The sequence below is a fragment of the Giraffa tippelskirchi genome, chromosome 6 (assembly GCF_054371585.1).
Source record: "Giraffa tippelskirchi isolate mGirTip1 chromosome 6, T2T-mGirTip1v1.2.pri, whole genome shotgun sequence".
Lineage (NCBI taxonomy): Eukaryota > Metazoa > Chordata > Mammalia > Artiodactyla > Giraffidae > Giraffa > Giraffa tippelskirchi.
Genome location: NC_137280.1, coordinates 72463290 through 72484294, shown reverse-complemented (window position 1 = coordinate 72484294; position 21005 = coordinate 72463290). Strand labels below are relative to the sequence as shown.

The 21005-nt window shown below is 46.0% G+C and overlaps 1 protein-coding gene and 2 long non-coding RNA genes across 19 annotated transcripts in view; 1 reads left to right on the top strand and 2 right to left on the bottom strand.

Moving 5' to 3' along the window:
- Window positions 1–368: 368 nt before the first annotated feature.
- Window positions 369–16698, bottom strand: LOC145511104 (uncharacterized). 3 transcript variants are annotated; one of them, XR_014057508.1, is made up of 11 exons: window positions 16538–16698; window positions 15135–15322; window positions 14411–14719; window positions 12331–12479; window positions 11535–11681; window positions 10620–10798; window positions 10337–10446; window positions 8504–8568; window positions 2848–3019; window positions 2038–2124; window positions 369–1646 (listed from the first exon to the last, which is right to left on the bottom strand). It is a non-coding gene; the product is annotated as an uncharacterized LOC145511104 (long non-coding RNA). The 3 variants fall into 3 exon arrangements; XR_014057509.1 differs by lacking the exons at window positions 369–1646; window positions 2038–2124; window positions 2848–3019; window positions 10337–10446; window positions 16538–16698 and adding an exon at window positions 6820–6920 and having other exon boundaries at window positions 14411–14714; window positions 15135–15564; XR_014057510.1 differs by lacking the exons at window positions 369–1646; window positions 2038–2124; window positions 2848–3019; ... (1 more) ...; window positions 10337–10446; window positions 16538–16698 and adding an exon at window positions 6820–6920 and having other exon boundaries at window positions 10620–10806; window positions 14411–14714.
- A 798-nt stretch (window positions 16699–17496) lies between these two features.
- On the bottom strand, window positions 17497–18719 carry LOC145511106 (uncharacterized). Its single transcript, XR_014057512.1, has 2 exons — window positions 18122–18719; window positions 17497–17742 (listed from the first exon to the last, which is right to left on the bottom strand). It is a non-coding gene; the product is annotated as an uncharacterized LOC145511106 (long non-coding RNA).
- Window positions 18173–21005, top strand: part of FAM135B (family with sequence similarity 135 member B) — a 252056-nt gene continuing 249223 nt past the window's right edge. For 3 of the 15 annotated variants that reach the window (XR_014057507.1, XM_081503749.1, XM_081503757.1), the window contains exon 1: window positions 18173–18997. The gene's annotated coding sequence lies outside the window, so the exon portion shown is untranslated. The remainder of the gene's footprint in view (window positions 18998–21005) is intronic. The other 12 variants (XM_081503751.1, XM_081503745.1, XM_081503752.1 and 9 more) reach the window with 10 other exon arrangements.

The window sequence follows — 21005 nt, the reverse complement described above, 5'->3', positions numbered from 1 at the left end:
GAGTCGGACACGACTGAAGTGACTTAGCAGCAGCACTCTCCAACTCCCAGAGCCTATCTTGGTTTTATATTCTTTCAGGGCATTATTTTTTTATTGCTGGTGGTTGTCTAGTTGCCAAGTCATGTTCAACTCATTGCGAGCCCATGGGCTGTAGCCCGAGTCTCCTTTGTCTGTGGGATTTTCCAGGCAAGGGTACTGGACTGAGTTGCCGTTTTCTTCTCTGGGGGATCTCCCTGACCCAGAGACCAAACCTGGGTCTCCTGCATTGCAGGCAGTCTCCTGTACTATTGTAGGCAGATTTTTACTGACTGAGCCACCAGGGAAGCCCGGTATTAACAGCATAAAACTCATACAATGGATTTCCCCACGTAATAGAACATTTTCCTTTATTTTAAAATGAAGCATTTAATGATTGATTGATAGCTTATTATCTTTTATTGTATCCAACCAGTCCCCACTACTGTTAGTCATTAAGGTGTTTTCCCCATTTTGTGTTACTGCGAACAATGCAGAGATAAACACCCTCACATTGCAGAAGAAAGGTTAGCTACGACATCACTGCACTGTGCTTCCCGCTGACTGAGAATTTGCAGGTCGGCTCAGGAATAGACCTCAGCTAGAGCTCTTTCACAACCACTGGGTTATCAGAATCTGGGGACAACGTGAGAAGGGGACTGAGCGTTGTTTAATGAATTTGGTCTTTCTTGACTTATCTTGAGATCAAACAGTTTACCCAGGAGAGATGCTAACGGTGCTTAGTTTGTGTCTATGTAACCCTGTGTGTGTGTGGTGGGGGTGATGTGAGATTTTAATTCTGATAAATAAGCAGTTATCTGCCACATGGCAAGCAGGAAGAGAGCAAGCTCAGGGAAGCATGACCAGATGTTGAAGATGTGAGAAATGTCAAGTTGTGTGCTGTGTGTCTGGAGCACCGACCACATTGCAGGGGTGGGGTAACAGGAGCCAGAGCTTCAGCCACCTTGGCTGCTAAGTAGTTTGAACTTGATCATGTCCCAGGGCAATCACCTTCCTAATACAATTAGTATTTGTAAAGCAATCCACGGTTTATAGAGTGCTTCCTTAACTCAAGATTCACCATGCTGTGTGAAGGACTTGGTAAGGGTTACACAGCTAGTAAGTGACCAAAGCCCCTGCTTCTGAAACCTCTTCCCCGATCCATGTGAGCTGTACTCTGGTGGGGTTCCTGTAGTGTTTGATATATGATCTGTCCATGGATCAGTGGTTCCTTTGAGAGACTGGGCTCTCCTGTGTTCTCAGAGTCAACCACAGTGCAGAGGCCAGAGCATTGCTGTTTGGTACAGGACTGAGCCAGTGCCTGGATGCGGTGTTTCCTTCGGCGTTCTTTTGGCAGAAGTGAACATCCCCACCCACACTCACTGAAGTCAACCTGTCAAGCCCCTCTCCGACCATCACTTGCAGCCTCTCTCCCTGCAGGGACAGAGAGGGGAGTTGCCTCCTGAGGCTTTGGTTCTGCTGGAGTGTAAGGGAAGAAGGGAGGGCCAGAGGTCCATGCACCGCAGATGATTCAGAGATCATATGTTCATCAGAGCTGGGAAGGACTTTAACACATAGCTTGCACAATCTTCTTGCTCGCAGGTAAGCCGCATGTTACAAAGTCCCTGGTCCTAGAAAGGGGACCACAGATGCTTCTGGTATTGAAGAGGAACTCCAGGTCCTCACACCCAGCAGGTTTTCTCAGGATTGAATGAGACATCTTTAATTCTATTTTCACCTTTTGCATTATAGATAGGAAGGGCACTTCATGGAAAGGAATACAGTTGGCTTGGGAAGAAGGTAGTGGAGAAAGATCTTGGAAAATGGCAGAGGGGATCAAAAAAGACTGACTCTAAGGAAAGGATTGTGGATTATAAACTCAAGAGAAGACAAAGTTTGTTCCAGAGCTTCCCCCTCCCTCTCTGTCTCTTTTTATATGCAGTGGATATAGATGAGATCAAATTCAATTCTGGTTTATTTGCCTGTGTGTCCCCAAGGAGAAATTTCCTACATAATATTTACCATTGGCTGGAGTATCAGCCCACACTGCAGATGACAGGGCCCATGTTCTCAGGTCCATCCTTGGCTGCAGTGAACTTGCACTGATGTCTGACCAAGGTTCCATGGGTGGGAAAGTGAAAGTGAAAGTGTTAGTCGCTCAGTCGTGTCTGACTCTTTGTGATCCCATGGATTGTAACCCGCCAGGCTCCTCTGTCCCTGGAGGTCTCCAGGCAAGAATATTAAGGTAGGTAGCCTTTCCTTTCTCCATGGGATCTTCCTGAACAAGGGCTTGAACCCGGTCGCCCACATGGCAGGCAGATTCTCTACCATCTGAGCCACCTGTGGGTGGGGAGTGTGTTAGTCACTCAGTCGAGTCTGACTCTTTGCGACCCTGTGGACTGTGGCCCGCCAGGCTCCTCTGTCCATAGGCTACTCCAGGCAAGAATACTGGAGTAGGTTGCCATTCCCTTCTCCAGAGGACCTTCCTGACCCAGGGATCGAACCCGGGTCTCCTGACCTACAGGCAGATTCTTTACCATCTGAGCTACAGAGAAGATCCCTGGGTGGGGAGGTAGAGCTTAACCCTCTCAATGCTCATGGCTTGAGCCAAAGCAACTCCACGTAGAGAGAGTTCATGAGTTCTCTTTCCTCAGAAGGGTCCTGTGGGCACAGAACAGTTTCTGGAACCATGTGAAATCCTCTGCAGGGTACATACAAGGGGCTAAGTCTGAGGGTCTCTGGCTGTGGGCATCATGCATTTTCAATATGGGGATTTCATCTAACTCTAGCGATAAGGCACAGTAGTAATCATATCATGAAAATAATACTTACTGTGTTCCTGAGTATCTTCTCTGTGTCAGAATCTATAATCAGCATGTATTGTAGGTTGCATGGTGCCTTTCCAAAGTCCATGTGTTGAAGTCCGAACCTTCCCCTCCACTCTCCATCAGTACCCCGGAATGTGACTGTGTTTGGAGAACAGGTCATCAAAGAAGTAACTGAGCTAAAATGAAATCATTAGAATGAGCCCCAATTCCATAGCCCTTGTAAGAAGAGGAGATTAGGACAGAGACACACAAAGAGGGAAGACCCTATGAAGACACAAGGAGAAAACAGCCACCTACAAGGCAAAGAGAAGCCTTGTAACAAGTCAACCCCATGAACACCTTGATCTAGGACGTCTGGCCTCCAGAATGGAGAAAAAATTAATTTCTGTTGTTTAAGCCACCAAGTCTGAGGCACTTTGTTATGGCAGCTCTAGCTGAAGAATACCGCAGCTTACTTATATTACCTCAATTCATCCTCCAAAGGGAAGAAAAATGCTGAAGTTGAGAAAAAAAAAAAGAAAGAAAAACAAAATTATGGCTTCTGGCTCAGTGTGAGAACTTGGAAGTTATCTTGTATTCTATGGGCCTCAGTTTTCACATATGTTTAAATAACAATAACAGTCATCATCATTAATATCAGAAGCAACAAATATATAATGCTTGTGTTCAAGGATCATTTGTCACTACAATCCTCTTGTAGGAATATTGCTGGGAGTTTTGAGAAACAAAGATACTGAGGTAGAGAGAGGTTCACATCCTACTCAGGAGCATACAGCTAGTAAGTGGTTTAACTAGAAATTGTTGTTCAGTCGCTCAGTCATGTGTGACTCTTTGCAACCCCATGAACTACAACATGCTAGGCTTCCCTGCCCTTCACCATCTCCTGCCTGGAGTTTGCTCAAACTCATGTCCATCGAGTCGGTGATGCCATCCAACGATCTCATCCTCTGTTGTCCCCTTCTCCTCCTGCCTTCAATCTTTCCCAGCATCAGGGTCTTTCTGGCCAAAGTATTGGGGCTTCAGCCTTAGCATCAGTCCCTCCAATGAATGTTCAGGGTTGATTTCCTTTAGGATTAATACAGGCAATTCAACACCGGGGCTGGGCCAGCTGATCAGCACCTAGGATGAGGGGCCCTGGCACTCACTACCCTGGCCTGTGCTCTGTCTCCTGCAGGACACTCTGGTGGCCCCTCAGGCACTCCTTCAAGTCCACATGATTCAGGACAAGGGATCTTCAGTGGGTGCCAGGTTCAGCAAGGTCTTCGGGGAGCCCTGAGCCAAACTGGTGATATTCACCATGGGTAGCCTGGCAGTCATGCATGGAGATTGGCCTTTTTTCTCGAGTTCTAGAAGAAGTACTATGACCCTTCTATAAAGATCACAGGAGGGACTTCCCTTAGGTCCTGTGGTTAAGACTCTGAACTTCAAATGCAGGGGGCACAGGTTCAATCCCTGGTCAGAGGGCTAAGATCCCACATCTGCACGGTGCAGTCAGGAAAAAAAAAAAGACAGGGAGCAAGACGGACAAGGCAGGGCTTAGTCCTGGCTGCAGCATTCATGGTGATGAGGCTTGGATTGAGAGAGGACCTCCTCCTCTGCCAGTAGGGGTCACAAGATTCGTCTCCTTCAGGAGTTCTTGGCAAGAACAAAATCGAGAGGAGAACATGGATACAAAATCATACAGTAAATGATGTATTCTTTCAAAAAGCTTTGCAATTGCAAGGGATGTTTGTACCAAGCCAAGTCTCAATCTCTGTGCTTAAGCTTTGTTGTGAGTAAAATGAGGATGATAATATCTAAGTCCCAGAGTGGCAACAGGGATCAAAAAAGTCGCTAAGTGTGAAATGCCTCACTCAGTTCTCTTGCCAATTTTGGGGAGTAGGTGGCACCCAGAATCAGAGCAGGAGGGTTGTTTGTTTTGGAGGAAGGAGGATTGGGGAAGAGGGGGGAGACTCTTAAATCCCATTTATGTAACTGTGCAAAGGGCTTCCCAGGTGGTTCAGTGGTAAAGCAACTGCCTGCCAATGTAGGAGACATGAGTTTGATCCCAGGGTCAGGAAGATTCCCCTGGAGGAGGAAATGGCAGCCCACTCCAGTATTCTTGCCTGAGGAATCCCATGGACAGAGGAGCCTGGCAGGCTACAGCCCATGGATGGGGTAGTGAAGAGTTGGACACAACAGAGCAATAGAGTACACGCAACTGTGCAAAACAGGACTGCCTTCATAGACCACGAAGGCCACTATGCCTCGCACAGTGTCCATAAACATGGCAAAGCCTCAGGAACCCCCATTTTCGATGGATGAGAAGGCATAGAACCTGGGGTTCCTGAAATCTGCGACAACAGATTTTTCCAGGCTTCACTTCTCACCAATATTTGTAGGCTCAAACTCTGTCTCCTCCCAAAGTCCTGCTATTACTGTGAGATTTCAATGCCCTGGAAATGACTTATCCACATTCTTGGCCTCCTAAATAGTGTTTGAGGTCCATTAAATGTAAAGTTGTTTGGATTAGAAAGAGTGCATTTGTTCAGTCGCTCAGTCATGTCTGACTCTTTGCAACCCATGGACTTGTAGCCCATCAGGCTCCTCTGTCCTTGGGATTTTTCAGGCAAGAATACTGGAGTGGGTTTTCATTTCCTCCTCCAGGGGATCTTCCTGACCCAGCAACTGAACCTGGATTAGAAAGACCTACACTTAAATCCCATCTGAGAAATGTCCCAAGGGCATCAGCTTTTGTGTATTTTTTTTTAGTGTCAGCTTTTCATCTGTACATTGGCGATAACACTGGGACTCACCTCACCGTGCTGTGCTAGGATTAAACTACATGATGTCTGCAAACCCCTTAACACTCTGCAGTGAATGGGAGGGTGGCCTAAAGGAAGACCACCACTGCAGCTGCTGCTTTCAGCCCTGGCTCCATTGTGTCTTACCTAGAAGGTCCCTCCCATCTCCCTTCCATCCTGTCACTAGGATTGATCCTATCCTTGACCCAACCCAAACCTGGAAACTTGAGCAGCATAAACTCAGGCCTGTCTTTCCTGATCACAACATCTATCTTTCAGCTTCCTCGCTCTCTCCCATTCTTCCACTAAGCTTCCTTTTTATTTTGGCATCACAGACATATACCTCCCTGTTCTCTCATTCTCTTTTGGTCTATCATGACCCATCTCTTCAACCAACTTCACACAATGGCCCAACTTCATGCATAGCCCATGAGTTCTCTTCATTCCTGCTCTAGACCCCAGAATCCAAGCCCAGCAACTAGTTCCTCGAGGATTTCTATTTCCTTCCCTTTCTCTCCTTTATCTGCAGTCTCCCTCTTGATGGTTCTTTCCTCTCCATTTATAAAAAGATTCAGTCCTGAACAACCATTGCTCCTCCATCTCTGGGACCTCCCTTAGTAGCTCTACTTCTCTATCTAGCACCTGCATCAATAATTGAAATTCTTACCGCTCAGAGAATGTTAAGACTCCCAATAATGTTACAGTTGAGTTAAATATTCAACAAAGAGATTCTTGCTAATATATCATACATTTTTTTTCAAAGAAGTAAAAAAAAAACAGAGGAGACTCTACAACTTATTTTAAGAATATGGAGTCACTTTGACTTTACAACCAAACAAGGTTGATAAAGTAAAGGAAAATTGCATTCAATGATGAAATAATTCTAAATAAAACACTGGCAGTCTGAAGAGGAGCATATATACAAAAAGATGGTACATTGTGAGCCACTGGGGTTTATTCCAGGAATGCAAATTCATATCAACATTATGGAACAGATTAATGTAATCTACTCTATTCACAGAAGTGAAGAGAAAAATTACCTTATCTTAATAGACTTAGAAAAGAATATTTGATAAAATTTCAATGACTATTCATTATTGTAGAAGTTTAGCAATATATGAGTAACAAGAACTTATTTAAAGTGGTGACTGATGAGTATCTACAGATGAAATAATGGAACAATGTACATAATATTGGATTGTTAAAAACCACTCTCTTTAATATAAAGATCAAGGCAAGATTGCTTCCCTTTGCTTTTTGTGTCTATCTTCTGCAGGAGAGCTCTGCCAGGGAACTATGACATGAAAGAGAAATAACTTATATAAAATATGAGAGGTCAAAATTACAATTCTCATTATTTATAGACAACTCACGTTCTTCCACATAAGAAACTCAAAGAATCTATAGACAGATTATTAGAATTAGCTAGAGATTAGAAGGATCTCTCCAGCAACCAATGCTGTAGCAATTGCCATTTCTAGCTACTGATAGTGTGAAAAGCGACTTTCAAAGGGATACATTAAACTAGTAACATGTATATCAACGGTACCTAGGTCCAAGTCTAACAAAATATTTGTAAGCAGTTTAAATAGAAAATGATAATATTTTATTGCACTAGAAGACTGACATAAATGTATAGTCATTTTCATAAATATGTCAGTTACTCCCAATTGCTCTGTGGATTCAGTACAATTCCAGTGAAAAACCTAATTGGTGATGTCATAAAACTTAACAAAATCTCCTCTAAAATTTAAATAAAGAAACTTCAGTTCCATTCCTTGCAAACTCTTACAGTTTTGTGTTACCAAAATAGCTGATATATACTTGAAGAAGCACCAGGTGTGTGGCATTAGCCTGTGCTGTGCCCAGTCATGTCCGACTTTTTGCGACCCCATGGATTGCGAGCCTGCCAAGTTCTTCTGTCCTTGGGATTCTCCAGGCAAGAACAGTGGAGTGGGTTGCCATGTCCTCCCTCAGGAGATCTTCCCATGGATCCAACCCAGGTTTCCTGCATTACAGGCAGATTCTTTACTGTTTGAGCCACCAGGGAAGCCCCAGGATACTGGAGTGGGTAGCCTATCCCTTCTCCAGGGGATCTTCCCAACCCAAGAACCCAGCTGGTGGATTCTTTACCAGCTGAGCTACCAGAGAAGCCTGTGGCATTAGCCTACTGAAGAGAAAAATTCACTATAAAACTAGAGCATGATAAACAGTAGCATATTGTTGCAGCATATTATTGATAATAGGGGAAAAAACTCTATTAATGGAGCAAAATAGAGATCCCAGAGCCAACCCCCTCCATGGATAATAGCCTTGTCTGTACCAGAGTTGGTGCTGAAGATTACTGGGTGGAGGGTGGTCTGGACAATGAATGGTGTGAGGGAACTGGATGAAAGATTCAAAGGTTAAAAAAAAAAGCAACGACTTACAATTTAAGAAATAATAATACAGGGGAGGATCTTAATGTCCTCAAGATTGAGAAGTGGTCCAAAATACGTGTCATCAACAGAGAGTAAAGAGAGACGTGATTAAACTGACATAAATAAAAGGCCATTTACTTCTCGAAGGGGGCGTCCCTGATAGCTCAGTTAGTAAAGAATCCACCTGCAATGAAGGAGACCCTGGTTTGATTCCTGGGTCAAGAAGATCCACTGGAGAAGGGAAAGGCTATCGACTCCAGTATTCTGGCCTGGAGAATTCCACTGGCTGTATAAGTCCATGGGATCACAAAGAGTCAGACACGACTGAGTAACTTTCACTTTCACTCCTCAAAAGACACCATGGGCATGTGGATAAACAACTTCCACAAACTGTGAGATAATATCTGGACACATAAACCTAAAAAATGCTATAAATAAATGAAGAATTTGTACAAACCTGTAAGACACAGATAAATGATCCAATGATAAAAATCAGCCAAACAGTAAGCATTTTCAGGGAACCTGAAACATGAATGGCAGCAAACGTGTAGAGCCATTGGAGCATCATTACTCATCAGAAATGTGCAAATTAAAACCTGTTCTGAATGAAACCCCATTCTCAATCCATCACACAGGCAAGACCAAAGTCCGATCTTCCAGGTGTTGGAAAAATATGCAGCCATGGAAACTCGTGTTACCTGCTGATACCCCTGTGAAATGACGTGTTTGTTTGGAAAGTAACGTGATGCTACCCAGTGAATTGGAACACATGTGCTGTATAACTCAGCAAGTGTCCTTCTAAACAGAAAGAGAAACTGGCACAGGTGTACCAGGAGGCACATACCTGAATATTCATGGCTATGCAAGAGTACATGAATATTCATGGCATCTTTATTGGAAACAGTGAACACATATACACACAGAGGAAATGACTCAAATGTCCCTTAATAGTAGAAATCCTTAAATGAGTTCCACTGTGTTCTTAAAAGAAATATTCTACAGAAATAGAGAATGAATTTACAGTACTTGAGTCAATATGATGCTCTTAAAAACACATGAGGAAAAAGGTCTCAGAAGAAGAACACATATACTTTAATTCTTTTTATCCAAATAACTAAGCAATGAATCTTCATTCTATTTCAATATAAATGCATATAAAAATGAATCTTCATTATATTTCAATGCAAAGATGCAACTAAGCGATGCATCTTCATATTAATAGATAAAGAAAGCATAGAAAAGTGAAAGTGAAGTCGCTTAGTCGTGTCCGACTCCTTATGATCCCATGGACTATAGCCTACCAGGAACCTCCGTCCATGGAAATTACCAGGCAAGAGTACTGGAGTGGGTTGCCATTTCCTTCCCCAGGGGATCTTCCTGACCCAGGGATCGAACCCAGGTGTCCCGCATTGCAGGCAGACGCTTTACCATCTGAGCCACCAGGGAAGCCCCCATAGGACTGAATAATTCAAAATACAGAATAACTCCAACCAGTGGGAAAAAGCAAGAGAATGGCATCAGGATTAGAAAAGGACACACATGCCACTTCAGGGGTGTGGGCAGTGGTCTTTTCTTTAAACTGAATTGATTGCACCCAGTTTGTAGAAAAATTATTTTTAATGAACATGTATTAGTACGCTCTCTCTCTATGTATGTGTATAATATGTGTGTACAAATATATTTTATCTGGTTAATTGATTTCATAACGAAAAAAACCTTACGATAATAGGAAATACACTCAGTTAAGGGATAAAACCCTGATGTCAAATAAAGTAATATATTTTGATGAGCTTTGTGTCGAACTTGCACTTTTTTACACAAACCATGAGAGACACAGAGGTAATGGAGCACAGGTCTGGAGGCCCACAATCATAAACATTAGGAGGGACATTAGTGTTCCTCTTATAAGTCCTGTCCATTCTAAAGATGAAGAAGCTGAGGCTCTGAGGGTCAAAGTAATTTTCCCAAAGTCACTGAGTGGTTAATAGTAGGTTCCAGTACTAGCAGCCAGGTTTGTGGCTCCCTGGGTACGTTATTCTTAGTGGGTTATCGCCTGATCACTGAGTCTCTTACATCCCCTTCAAGGGCATCTCGGAATGAAGGCCAGCAGCAGGTCTGGGGAGGCAGCAGGACTCAGGGAGGAATGGGCCCCCTGGGTGTCAGAGCCATGCAGGGGTCCTTCAGCCCCCAGGACCATCCTATACGGGGCAGTGTTCATATCCTACTTCACAGAGGAGGAAGCAAGTCTCAGTGACAGGCTCACAATGAATTCCTCCCCTTTATAACTCACCAAGGGAAAGGCCTTGGCACAGGGCCCGGCGCCTCTGCAGACAGGAACGATATTGACGTCCCAGACACTTCGATTACGAGAAGTGAGAAGGTCCTGGCTGCCTCCCAATGCTGTGTCCTTTCGAAAAGGAAAAATTTGTCCTCAAAGAACTACTGTAGTCATTTAATTTAATGATTCACCCACTTAAAATTATATACATATGTATATAACACAAATATCCTTTGCTACCAAAGGCAAGTTCGTATGCCAGGTGCACAGTGAGGACAGACAAACCAGAACAAACCTTTCAGAGCAGAGAAAGTTTTGCTGCAGGTGAGGGAGGGGCGCCCCAGGATATGTGATCAGGTCGTGCCCAGTTCTCTGGTCAATGGTGACCAATCCTTGGGTGCCAGAAGGTCTTAGAGTTACCAGCTAGTGATCATCAAGTAGTTGATTCCTTCCATTTGGTGGTGGTTTTAGCATCTGAAAAACTCAGGAAATATGCATGAAACATATTATGGAGGTACTTCTCAGAGGAGCTAAAGCAGAGGATGTGGAGGAAGGGTCTGTCCCCCGGAAGGCCCCTTGGGGTTCTGCTCCCATTATCTATTGAGTTAAACAATGGCATCATTATATCCTAGGAGTGTTTATTTGTTAATGTCATCACACTATCAACTCAGTAGTTCCCCCTTTCTTTCAAAGTGTTTGAATTCTAAAAGACACCAATGATTTATTTGTTGCAACTCCTTTTTTCAGCAGTAAAGTAATGAACACCCTGAAGTGTGACAAGTAAATGCAAGTTAAGTCCCATGCCTGGCATTCCATCATTCATTGCACAAACCTTTTTTGAGATGTCCTAGAGTTTGTAGGAGGAGGTCATGGAGAGGACATGATCGCCATTTAACCCCAGAGCTGGGGTCATTTCAGAGGCCCCTTACCCCTCCCCTGTCCTTGGAATGTAAACTCCACCCACCTTCCCCGAAATGAGAATACTTTCAAGAATGCAGCCTTGAGGCCTAAACAGCAGTTGGGACCTTCTGGATGATCATATGTGATTGAACCCCAAGACAGCCTCTACAAACTTTGGCGATCAGGGCTAGCCTGTATGGAGATTTACTTGTTTCTTGAGGCTCAAGACAAGCCTCCGAGGTAAGTCCCCTGTTTATTAAACCTGCCACCTACCCATCTGAAGTGGCCTCATTCTTTGGTCTCTCCTTACCTTTCGAGTAACGGAACCAGTTTCAGACTTCACCCAGGCAAGCTCCCAAGGTTTCGAGGCAACAGAGCAGAAGCCCTGTGTGTAGACCTTAGGACCGGCTGGTTAGGGTCAAACCCTGATTCTGCCACTTTCCAAGTTGGGGAAGTTCTGTGGATGAAAGAAATGCTGCCTGCCTTATCAGCAAGCAAAGGATGCTGCAGTCATCAAGTCATCACCCTAACGGTGAGCTCTGAGGGAATTTAGGATGGAGACAAGCCCTCAGCCACGACAACCACCTACATACAGTAGGGCACTTTGAATCTGAAACTCCAACACTTTGGCCACCTGATGCAAAGAACTGACTCATTTGAAAAGACCCTGATGCTGGGAAAGATTGAAGGCAGGAGGAGAAGGGGTCGACAGAGGATAAGATGGTTGGATGGCATCACTGACTCCATGGACATGTGTTTGAGTGAACTCCGGGATTTGGTGATGGACAGGGAGGCCTGGCGTGCTGCAGTCCACGGGGTCGCAAAGAGTCAGACACGACTGAGCGACTGAACTGAACTGAACTGAGGGGACTCAAGGTGGGAAAGAAAAGGGTACTGGCCCTGTGTGGCTAAGGTAGGTATCAAAGCAATGATTCCGGTGAGCCTAGACTTTTGCATCTTCCCATATGCAAACAACACATACCTAGAAAAGTGCTAAATTCATCAACTCAAGATATTTAGTTTTCTTTAATTAACAATAATCTTTTGATGTTCTAGTTACCTGTTTTCTGTTGCATAGTGCCTATATATCCTGGCTCCCCTCTTACCTCTTTGGAGCAGTCCCTCAAATGATTTGAGAGGCTGTTTTCCAGGCTGAAGTTCTCAGAAAAATCCATTGAGTAAAATGATTTTCAACTTTTAGGTCGTGCTTTTTTTTTTTTTCCAGTCAACAACTAGCTGTGCCTAGTCTTCTCATCTAGGATAAAAGTGAACAATAAAAGCATTCATCTCCTGGTGTGGCCATGTGAACTGTAGGTGGTGTTGTGGATTTAAAAAAAATATATTTATTTACTTGGCTGCACCCTGTCGTAGTTGCAGCATGTGAACTCGTAGACATGACATGTGGGTTCTAGTTCCCTGACCAGGGACAATCTGTGTTGTGTGCTCAGTGGTATCTGACTCTTTTGTGACCCCATGGACAGTACCCACCAGACTCCTCTGTCCATGGGATTATCCCGGCAAGAATATTGGAATGAGTTGCCATTTCCTACTCCAGGGATTATCTAGTGGTTTGGAAGTTCGTGTTTTTCTGCTCAGTGTTAGCCAATGTCAGGTATTCAATGTTAACCTGTAAACAGATAAACTGAAATCTTGGTGACATAGATAAGTTAATTTTTGCCCCATTATAGCCTGATGCAGGTCAGGCCACCACCATCAGGAGCTTCAGAGGCAACCTCTGGTGTGTTTCCATTTTGAAATTGGCCATTTTCTTGTTTGGGCTTATTCATTTGTTTGGTTTTCAGTTGTACCAATAGAAGAAGCATTATGTGAATGTGTGTGTGTGTGTGTGTGTGTGTGTGTGTGTGTGCCTGTGTGTGTAACTCAAACCCACTCTTTTTCCTCCCATAGGAAGTCACATCATCTCTGCTCACCCGATTTGGCATGGACTCCATCACGAAGTTCCCCATCAACTACAAAACTACAAGGAGGGCTGACAAATGCAGCTTGGTAGCTGCAAAGAATTGGAATGGCCACCATAACTGGCCAGAGGTTAGAGTCTTTTCCTGTGTGTATTAAACACAGTAAACCTGCAGATGAGGAAACGCGCTCAGGCAGATTATGTCCTAGGCACATAGTCCTAAATCACATTAGTGGGAAATGGCTGAAGTTGGATTCACATTGGGTCCTTCTGATTCTAATAGATCCCTAACTGATCTTTTTAAAAAAACTGCAAGTCTCTAGGTTGGGAGTGGGCAAGTGCGAGGTGATCCCTATTGTAGAATGCAGAGTCTGAATATATTGAAGTGTCCATTTACACTGAACTCTGCCTTTAAAATGATTGTTTCATTAATGTTAAATATGAAGATGGATTGAGGATGCCTTCAGTCCACCTGTTGATGGGCACCTGCCTTGCATGATCCTGGTGGGTGGTTCCAAGCACCATATGGCCAGTAGAACTTGACAGTGGTCCCCTACATTCACAAAATGGGAAATGCTACAGCCCACTGGTGCTTGAAAAGTGAAAGTGATAGTCACTCAGTCATGTCCAACTCTTTGCGACCCCATGGAATTCTCCAGGAAATAATACTGGAGTGGGTTGCCATTTCCTTCTCCAGGAGATCTTCCCCACCTAGGGACTAAACCTGGGTTTCCTGCATTGCAGGCAGACTCTTTACCATCTGAGCCACCAGGGAATTAAATTATGATCATGTAAGAGTTTAAACTGATCCTCTCAAACTGGTTAAACAACTTGAAAAGACCCCCTTTGAAATACATGTACGTAGATTAAAGATAGATGTACTTGCAATGGAAATACAAGCGAACAAGAAGAAAAGATCAAGCAAGCACCTTGACTGGAAGAAAGTCTTTGCCAGCCCAATCTTCAAGGAAAAACAAAGATGATCTGATCAAACCTAACAAACGCTGGCCTAATTTTTAAAAATGTAAGTAATTGTATTTGAAATTGGATTTGCATTCATTATCATTTGTTACAAGATTTACCCTAAGTCTATTTTTTGGATCAGTGATTCTCAATATAGGATGATTTTTCTCAACCCGCTCCCTGCTCAGAGACATCCGTCAATGTCTAGAGATTGTTGGGTTTGTCAAAATTGAGGGTAGTGGAGTGGGGGGGCAGGGTGCTACTGGCATCTAGTGGGCAGGGGTCAAGGAAGCTGTTAAACATACCATAATGCACAGGGCAGTCTTCATGACAATCAGTTCAATTCAGTTCAGTTGCTCAGTCATGTCCAACTATTTTCGACCCCATGGACTGCAGCACACCCTGTCCATCACCAACTCCTGGAGCTTGCTCAAACTCATGTCCATTGAGTCAGTGATGCCATCCAACCATCTCATCCTCTGTTGTCCCCTTTTCCTCCTGCCTTCAATCTTTCCCAGCATCAGGGTCTCTTCCAAGGAGTCAGTTCTTCACATCAGGTGGCCAAAGTATTGGAGTTTCAGCTTCAGCATCAGTCCTCATGACAATCACCTGGTCTCAAATAGCAACAATGCAGAAGTTGAGAACCCTGTATTAGATGGTGCTGGTAGGATTCCTATATAACTTACAAATACAGACGACAGATAATGTAAACCATGGTCACAACAGCACATACAGGCTGTGTTGCACAGTAGTCAGGCACTGAAATCTAGGCTTAGCTCCCTTTAGTTGTGTGATTTCAGTGAAGTTCTGCAATTTTGCCTTCATTTCCTCCTAAGAGGGTTATCTAGGGCTTGTTGTGAAGATGAAATGAGTTTAGAATAGTGTCTGGTGCCTAGTAGGCCCATCTATTCCTCTGTTGATGGACACAGGCTGTTTCCATGTCTTGGCTATTGTAAGCAATGCCGCTATGAACACTCAGATGCATGTGGCTTTTCAAATTAATGTTTTTGTTTTTTCTTGGCTACATACCCATGGGTGGAACTGCTGGATCATATGGTAGTTATATTCCTGGGCTTCTCAGGTGGCTCAATGGTGAAGAATTCACCTGAAGAGCAAGAGATGTGGGTTCAGTCCCTGGGTTGAGAAGATCCCCTGGAGAAGAAAACAGCAACTCACTGCAGTATTCTTGCCTGGAAAAATCCCTTGGACAGAGAAGCCTGGCGAGCTACAATCCATGGGGTTGCAAAAGAGTCTGACCTGACTTAGCAACTAAACAACAACAACAACAACAACAACAACAAATACCCAGGAGTGGAACTGCTGGATCATACAGTAGTTCTGTATTTATTTTTTTGAGCAGCCTCCACATGGTTCTCCATAAAGGCTGCACCAGTTTACATTTCTCCAAACAGTGTAGGAGGGCTCCCTTTTCTCCACATCTTCTCCAACGTTTGTTATTTATAGCCCTTTTGATGACGACCATTCTAACAGCTATGACATGAAGCCTCACTGTAGTTATGATTTGCATTTCTCAAAGGAAACTATTGTCAAAATGAAGAGAGCTTACTAAACAGGAAATAATTTGCAAATGATATGACAGTTCAGTTCAGTCGCTCAGTCGTGTCCGACTCTTTGCGACCCCATGAATTGCAGCACCCCAGGCCTCCCTGTCCATCACCAACTCCTGGAGTCTACCCAAACCCATGTCCATCGAGTCGGTGATGCCATCCAACCATCTCATCCTCTGTCGTCCCCTTCTCCTCCCGCCCCCAATCCTACCCAGCATTAGGGTCTTTTCCAATGAGTCAACCCTTCGCATGAGGTGCCCAAAGTATTGGAGTTTCAGCTTCAACATCAGACCTTCCAATGAACACCCAGGATTGATCTCTTTTAGGATGGATTGATTGGATCTCCTTGCAGTCCAAGGGACTCTCAAGAGTCTTCTCCAACACCACAGTTCAAAAGCATCAATTCTTCGGCACTCAGCTTTCTTCACCGTCCAAATCTCACATCCATACATGACCGCTGGAAAAACCATAGCCTTGACTAGACGGACTTTTGTTGGCAAGGTAATATCTCTGCTTTTAAATATGCTATCTAGGTTGGCCATAACCTTCCTTCCAAGGAGTAAGCGTCTTTTAATTTCATGGCTGCAGTCACCATCAGCAGTGATTCTGGAGCCCCAAAAAATAAAGTCTGACACTGTTTCCACTGTTTCCCCATCTATTTCCCATGAAGTGATATGACAAGTAAGGGGTTAATATACAGAATATAAAAATAGCTCACACAAGTCAATAGAAAACAATCAAACTAAGATTAAAAATTGAGCAGACTATTTGATAGACACTTATCCAAAGAGGGCATACAGATGACCAACAGGCACATGAAAAGACAGTTGCTTCTTTTTGCCACAGGATGTCACCATCGAAAGCCTGCTTTCTGCAACAAAGTGAGACAATGCAGGTCCACTCATCTGTCATCGCTTGCTCATTCTGAAGGCGCTCGAGCCCCTGTGGCCCTGTGAGGGGGGCTACCTCCTTCCCTCCAGAACCAAACTCAGCCAGGAGCACCCCACACTTAGCTGTATCTCTCAGCTCTTCCACATGGGGTGTTAACTTTCATCTGGGGCTGGACTGAGCTCTGTATCTGTCAGTGTCCTCCTGTCCCATCTGGAGATACTCACCTCAAACTGTAACACTGAGACCCATTTCTCTAGACACTAGTACTTACTGCTTCCTGCTGTAAGACATTAAAAAAAAAAAATCCTGTGAGGTCCCTGCTAATGACAACATTGATTGCTGCTTACATAAGTGGAAATGACCAAAGCTGGTATATTTCATTAGGTGTGTGTGGGTGGAGTGGAACAGGATGGGTAGAGAGAAGCAGGCAGGGAGCCCAGGACCCCAGGGTGATGCTAGGTCTATGGTTTGTGTGATTTGATGGATGGTGGGTCATTCCCTGGCTGGTGGGATAACTGGAGGGTTATTTCTGCTTTTCACTTGGTTCCACCTAGACCCACCCTGGGCAGTGGTTAGGGCTTTTCTTGAGACCTCTTGTAGTCCCCTAGCTGTTCAGAGCCTCATCCAGCGGGGCTGAGAATGCACCAGTTTGGAGCAGGGCCCCGAGTTTCTGTCCACATGAGGGCGTTGGGCGAGGGAACCTTAGGACGCAGAGGACATTGCTCCAGTTGCATGATATTGGATATCCTGTTGATCACCAGGGACCCGTGATTGGTGTTCAGGGGGAGACCCTTGGGTCCTGATACATGGGTCATGTCCACGCAGCTCCCTACTCCTGACTGCCTGGAGGCCTCAGTTTCTATAATATCTCTGTGCTTCTCCTCTCCTTACCATGAGCAGAGCAGGAACTGAAGAGGAAGACTTCACAGTGATAAGCCATAATGCTATTTTACTACATAAGGAATTGGGGGTGAATGGGAAGACTGGGTCTTGGGGCACGTTCCTTTGGGTTAGACGCTAATCACCCTGGTTGTAACTGTTTGGTTACAAGCACAGCTCTTCTTGGATTGTGAATTAGTGCAATCCAGTCTAAAGGAGGAAGCATGGGTCTCCGCAGTCCCAATCTTGGCTTTTTTCTTTGAGGCTCTTATCTGTATCATGGGTGTCGGGAGTCCTTCCTAAAACAGAGATGGCAAGAATTAGAGACCTCTCCATGTGCAGTGCCTGGTGAAGGATGCTCAGTAGACGGGGAGTCGGTTTAACTCTCCTCAATCTTCTCCCCCTCTTCCGTGGACCAAATGGTAGACATGTCTGAATCTTTAATGTCCAGCATGAAGTAGGTGACTAGCCAATGATGGGTTATTCGACTGATTGACAGCCACTGTTGACTGTATTGGAGATATTGATTGCTTAGGGCATTAACCCTTTCTCAGGCATCTCATGTGTTGCCCCTGGGCCCCTCTTCAAAGTTGACCATCACTGCCGCCCTCTCTAACCCCTGTCATTCGTCCTCCGCCTCCCAGGGCGGGGGAGGGAGCAGTGAGGTCTTGAGAGAACCTTTCTATTTCCCGGGGGAATCCTAGTCTTGAATTCAGGAGGGCAACTCCCGAGGCGAAGACTGAGCATGCTCGCGGCCAGGACTGGCTGGCGGGAGCCGGTGGGCGTCGGGTCTCGAGCTGCTTGCGCCCCCCTCCACGGGCCCGGCGGGCGGGCTAGCGGGCGGGGTCTGGTTTCTGGGCATCCGGCCTGGCCCCCCGGGCTCCAGTCGCCGACTCGTGGCTGAGAGGGCCGAGGCTGGGGAAAGGGAGCGCCGCGCCTCCGCGCCCGACGCGCAGCCTCGGGGCGCTGCGCAGGGCTGCGGAGAGCCGGGCCAGCCGGCGGCGGCCGGAACGGCTCTCCAGGCCGCGAGGGCGCGCTGCGCGCCGGGTGCCGGGGTCTGGCCGCGTCCCGGCGAGGGAAGGGGAGAAGCGAGGGCGCGAAGGTGAGCGGAGCCAGCGGGCGCGAGCCAAGAGCGCGGGCGCGGGCGCTCGGTCCTTTTTTTCCTTTTCGCAGTGGTGGCGGCGGGTCCCTTTCGCCAGCGTTGACAGCCTTGCCACCCGGCCCCGCTTCACTGGGGCTGCCCCGGAAGAGGCCGCGGCCGGGCAGCTGTTGCGCCGAGAGGGGGGCAGTTGCGGAGTTCCATAACCATAGCAACCGCATCAGCACCACGGCGGCGGCGGCGGCGGCGGCGGCGAGGGCAGCAGCCTTTCGCTCTTCCTCCAGGCAGCCTTGCTGCGGGGACCCGAGACCCAGCTCGCAGGTGCCCGGACTCCGCGGTCCTCCCACTGCCGCTGCAAGTGTTGGCGACTGGAGGAGGCGGAAAGAGCTGAGTGAGGGACCGAGGAGCTGGTCGCCCAGGAGGTGAGAGAGGGGAGCCCTGCAGTGGGAAGACAGGTAAGCGGGAGCGCTCCGGGGTCGGCAGCTGCAAAACTCTGTCCTCTGTGGCAGTGATGTTTCTGGAAGCGTGGTTGCTAGTTGGATGCCTTTCTTACTTAACAGGGATTCCGCCGCCGCGAAATGTGCTTTATCTCCTTCTGTCTCCCCAAGTCTCTCTGTCTTCTAGTCTCAGGGCACATCTGGACACGTCTTGAGAGGGTATGAGGGGCAATCTGATGAGATTTGGTGGGGAGACGATGGGTTAATGAGGTGGTCCCCACGGAAGTCCCAGATGGAGGCTGAGAGGGCCCATCCCGACCCTTCTGCAGGCAGGTTCTCGGAGCCCTTGACCCAGATCAGGCTGGGGAGAAGACCATGTTGGGGCGAACTGAGGCAGGGGTAGTGATTCTCTGTGGTCCAGGCTGACCCTGTGGCTTGGCCAGGGGCACGGGTGGGTGGCATTTGACACGGAAAGGGAGCAGAGGGCTCACCAGGTCTTGTTTTGTAAAGTCAGTTTCAAGCCTAGCAACTGGAAGGGATATTTAGACAAGGGGGAGTGGTAACTGTTACCGTCTTTGGACCCAGGGGTATCCCTGAAGTTTATCACGTGATTGCCTTTGGTCGTAAGGGGTGGAGTGGGAATAGATAAAAAATTATAAATGAACGGTCGAAAACTTCCCTCTTTTTTTCGCTTAACTCATGTCCAGCCGTCCCTACAACTATTGTCAGCAAAATAAGACTTCCAGGGATTATAATAACACTCTTTGTCCCCTTGGCCAAAGAGGACGGCAGCCATGAGCAAACTATTTCACTTTCAAACAGCTAGAGAATTCAGCTTCAGTTCTCTGTTTGAACTACGGAGGCATTGTTTTTCCATTAGGTTCTGCTATTCCTGATATTAGGGGATGTGTCAGAGCTGAGAGGCACCAGTGCTATTCCCAGAGTGATGGGCTGTTAACCTTGTATGCAGACCAGAGAGAGGGGCAAAGGTTTGGGCATGATTCCAAACTCAGCTCAGCAGGGCTCAGGGCTCCAGAAAACTGTATAGGAGGGAGATGAAGTTGGGTCTAATAATTTGGGTCTAATGTCTCTTTGCATATGGGTAAGTGGGTCTCTGGGTAATTTCTGAGATGGGCAGCCATTGACTTTTATAGGCTCTCTCTTTATACTCGGGCTTCTGGGGATAGTGATAAGTCCCAGTTAAAAGGCCATGTTCTTTAATTGGGCTTTTAATTTATGCTGTAGTTATGTTGCCTGTGGGGATGTGATTTGACCAGCCTTTCATTTGGGATTTGTGTCTTAATGAGGATGATATTATTGTATTCCAGGCAGATGGTAAGGTGTAGAGAAAGGACATGATTTGGGAGCCAGGAAACATGGATGTGAGCCTTGATTTCTTCATACACTTGCTGTGTGACCTTGAGTTTCCCCACCTCCCTGAGACTCCCTTGTCTCATCTGTGGAATGGGGATGCTGACAGTTCTTGACACTTGCCAAGCTCTTGGGACAGTCAAGTGGGATGATGGGGAGGGTGGATGGGGAAGAACTTTTCAAAACCTAATGTCTCATGCAAATAAAAAGAATTATCATTGTTTTCTAAAGAAACTCCCTTTCTCAGATCAGCAAATCATTCAACGCACATCAGCTATGAAAAAGGAGTAGTAATATTGGTCAGTGACTCACAGCTGAAACCCTGTAGTCTGGTCCAAGATACACTCAGGGAAATATAAAAAGGGCTTTATCAGAGGAAACACAGCATGTCATCCTTGCCTGCAGATGTTGAAGGTCAAGGGCTTTGGCATCAAACGCGCTCCTTATCTAGTTTGGGAACACTGAGGTTTGCTCTCCACAGGGCTGGACTAAGCATTTTACCCTGTGAACAGTGATTTGCACATGGTGGGGACTCATTTCAGTGTTGGTTAGATGGATATGTTGGACACATCGTGAGCTCCTTGGGGCAAAGTTCACCTTCATCCAGCTGTGCTCTGTAATGCCAAATGTTTACCAAATGTTTGCCTAATGTGAA